The sequence below is a fragment of the Callorhinus ursinus genome, unplaced genomic scaffold (assembly GCF_003265705.2).
Source record: "Callorhinus ursinus isolate GAN/ISIS: 27379988/994484 unplaced genomic scaffold, GSC_fseal_2.0 scaffold39, whole genome shotgun sequence".
Lineage (NCBI taxonomy): Eukaryota > Metazoa > Chordata > Mammalia > Carnivora > Otariidae > Callorhinus > Callorhinus ursinus.
In genome coordinates, this window is record NW_027397101.1 from 1,536,312 (window position 1) to 1,540,201 (window position 3,890).

Consider the following 3,890-nt stretch of genomic DNA (forward strand, 5'->3'; position numbering starts at 1 on the left):
CAAGAAGTACCGCGATATTTATAGACATAGCTGTTAACAAAGGGATATTTCCCTGATTTTAGCAAAGAGAAATAGTCAAATTTTATTTCTTATGACCACTGACATGATTTAACTGTATCACTTTGGCACATGGTCTTACTATTTCTCCCATTATGGCAAGTTCCAGTTTCCTCAAGTCTTTTGCCTCAACTTTTCTGGAAATAAAGCTTCAATATCATATATTTCAAATCTTCAAACTAAAATGTTATCTTTATATATACATGTACCAGGTTGATATATTTACATATATCCTTTCCAATTTCAAGCTAAACAAAGACATGCATTAGAGCTATATTAATGTATCCAAGCAAAGGATAACTCAACTTAGTATCAGAAGAAATTGTGACCTTCCATTGTAGTGTTTGATAGAGAAAACATTGATTTTGACACATTATTTTACTCAGATAGCAGTCTAGTCACACATGGTCTAAGAACACTCAAATAATAAATCAAATATAATCAGTTGTTAATGATTGGGCTTCAAACATTTTTTTAAAAGATTTTATTTATTTATTTGAGAGAGAGAGCATGAGAAGGAAGAGGGTCAGAGGGAGAAGCAGACTCCCTGCTGAGCAGGGAGCCCGATGCGGGACTCGATCCCGGGACTCCAGGATCATGACCTGAGCCGAAGGCAGTCGCTTAACCAACTGAGCCACCCAGGCGCCCTGGGCTTCAAACATTATAGCCGACGATGCCATGCATGCCTATGATCTTGCCAACACAGAACCACATCCACACATCAGAGGCCACCAAACCATTCAGCACAGCTTCCTTAACTGTGAGCTGTTTGAAGCTGCCAATTTGAGCACCAGTGATGATTTTTTTTACAGCTCTGAATATCCCTAGGGATCTCAGCAGGAATCGGAGGAACCAGCTCCACCCTAAGATAGTGCCAAAATATGGCCAGTCTAGGCTTCGAGTCACAGCAGCTTTTCCCAGGGGTGGAGGCTTCTCCAGGAGGTTATGGATAGATTGGATCATGGTTCTAGCCTGGAAAATTTGTCACCTGGCACAGGAGGGTCACTTCTCTCTGTGTGACTCTAGCGATGGAAGGGAGGATGGGAAGAGACAAAGGAGTGATGTTAATGAGGAGTCACCTCTACATTATGAATAAAAGAACGAACGTGATCATCTGCAGGGAATAAGATGATGGGATGGAAGGAGTTTTACATTTATAGAACCATCTTGTAAATTTTATAATTAGAAAAGATGCAGGAGGGTTTTTCTTAATTTAGCAAAGCAGGTGGTATGCATCAGCATGATGTAATGGAAAGAACATTAACTTTGCAGCCAGAAAGACCTGTGTTTGAGTCCTGGCTTTATTTCTTTTCAACAAGTCACCAAGCTTACCTTTCTCAGTTTCTTCATAGTAAAATGGGGACAAGAGTACTTACTTTGTCAAGTAGTTATGCACATTCCATGATAGGACACGTAAGTTAGTTTCCGTTCCAACATCCATTTATTCATCTTTTACTGTGTGCCAATATTCCATTATATCTTTATCTTCAAGGAGTTTGATGTCTAGGAAGGAATTCTCTTCTCCTTTATTCTCATTTGGGACCAAAAAAACCCCCAAACACCCAACTTTTGCAGAATTGTGAGAGGACTTGCTGACTACTTTCCTATCTGTATGCTTTTAGATACTAGATCAGATCCCGTGTGCAAGTGTTATTCCGGTCTGCCTGGATTTAGCCACTCAGGCTGGGCAAGCCACTTCTCCAAGGCAGTGTGCCAGGAATGTGACCCCTTGACCTCTGGCCAATGGGCTTGGCAGAGGGAAGTCTTTGCAGCTGCCAGTCATGAGGCATGAGGGGACTTGGACTCCTGACTCCAATAGTGATTCAGCCTGTCTCATCGTCATCTCTGTAATAAACTTGATGTGTGTTTTTTTCAGTCTTCTTTTTGTTATTGTTGTTATTAGCAGCTAAACATAGGGTTGTTTAACTTTCAAACAGTCTCCCAGAGGGCAATGGTCCCAGACCCAGGACCTGAGAGCCACTGACCACAGTAACGAACAGTAACGACACTCATCCATTTATTATCTCCATTACTTTTAGGGAGAATAAGTAAAGACATGTGTCCTTGATTAGGGAGATTGGAATTAATTGTGATGATTGGACTTGGAGTGTGAGTCCAGAGAAATGTTATATTAAATTCTAACAGAAATGCTTTGGCAAAAGGATTATAAATTACAGCTTTAGTATGTGTACTCTAGTTGCTTAAGTGATTGTAACATCATTTAAGCATTTAAAGGCAGTGAAATTGTTCCAGTGTTATCTGTAATTTGTGATGAAGGTCAGCATGTCCAGATCAGGTTTGGGTTAATTGGAGCTCATCACCAAGGAAAGGACAAAACATTCTGACCAATACCTGGATTGTATAATAGACCTCATTCCCTTCTTCAGTCTTTTTCAATGCAGCAGAACATTTAGAAGGATCAGTAGGGATTAGGTCAGCTCCATTTCTAGGATCCTGTAAATATGAATCTTTCAAAGTTGGTGATTGACAGTTCATAGATGTATCTATTTCATACATGTGACTGCTCTGTTCTCCAGGCAGGCCAGTCTGTTTTCTGCAGGGCTGATTTTTGTCCTTGTTGTCAGCCTTGCACAAGAATTATCACAGTGTCACAGGCATCAGTAGACTGTTACAGCTGACCTCTGTTAGGCCTTTGAGAAAAGATGGAAAACAAAAACAAAAACAAAGCAAAAATTGACAAGTGCCAATGTACCTTCAGTGATTAACAACAATTTTCTGTAGACACTCTGTGATTCTGTTAAAATAGAAGCAGACCAGAGAGAGATTAGCTTGCTTTGAGTGAGATAATGCATGGAAGAAAGGCACTCACTCAGCACAGGGCCAGTGCTCAATAAATGCAAGCTCTTATTACCATTATTACCATTCTCTTTATTATTTGGAATGAATGTCGCCTAATCCCCTGCCTTCTCCCACTTTGGTCCTCTCGAACACCTGCCCTTTTCCTCTGAGCCTCAGTGACATGAAGGTAAAAAACATTCATTCTCTTTCTAAGGACATGCTGCCCTGATGTTGAAGGTGACAGGACACAGTCAGTGGCCCTGGAAGCCCTCCTCCAGATTCCAGGTAGTTTTGCTGGGTCAGCACACCCTGCAAACTGGCAGATAGCTGGAAGTTTGAGGTCATGTTCTGCATTGACCTACACTGGGGAATTGTCATGTACAGCCAACGGTCTTCCCTGGCAGTGCAGTGAAGAGCAGCCCTAGACCCCACTTTGCAGCATTCCTTTAAACGATGCACTCATCAACCAGCACTCAGATGCCTCACTAACAAGGGAGCCAGTTTTTGGATAGTCAAAGGCATTCTGTCCAAGCATCATTATTCAGGGTAAACTAGAATTGCTATGTATCTGGTTCTGTTCAACTCATTTTAGAGATAGAAGAGGAGAATTTGGGACTTCTATAGCTTCTAAATCAACTCTTATTTCAATGCAGATGGCTCCTTGTTCTAAAGAATATCCTTTATATTCTATGCTTCTGACTTGACAGTTCTTTCTTTTTTTGAAAAAAGATTTTATTTATCTATTTGAGAGAGCAAGAGAGAGGGAGAGTGAGAGAGAGCGCACAAGCGGGGGGTGCAGGTGCAGAAGGAGAGGGAGAAGCAGGCTCCCACTGAGCAGGGAGCAGGGGACCCTGAGATCATGACCTGAGCAGAAGGCAGACGCTTAACCAACTGAGCCACCCAGGCGCCCCGACATTTCCAGGAATGAGTTTCTGGTTTTCCACCCTTTGTAAGGAGAGACGAATAAAAGAAGATGGCTGGGCATGGTTGTTGAAGCAGCCAGGCCACAGTGCTGAGTGCATGTTAGCGGTTCC

At 42.0% G+C, this 3,890-nt stretch overlaps 1 pseudogene; it reads right to left on the reverse strand.

Moving 5' to 3' along the window:
• Window positions 1-711: 711 nt before the first annotated feature.
• LOC112808512 (ATP synthase F(0) complex subunit g, mitochondrial pseudogene) lies at window positions 712-1,020 on the reverse strand (annotated as a pseudogene).
• Between the last annotated feature and the right edge of the window lie 2,870 nt (window positions 1,021-3,890).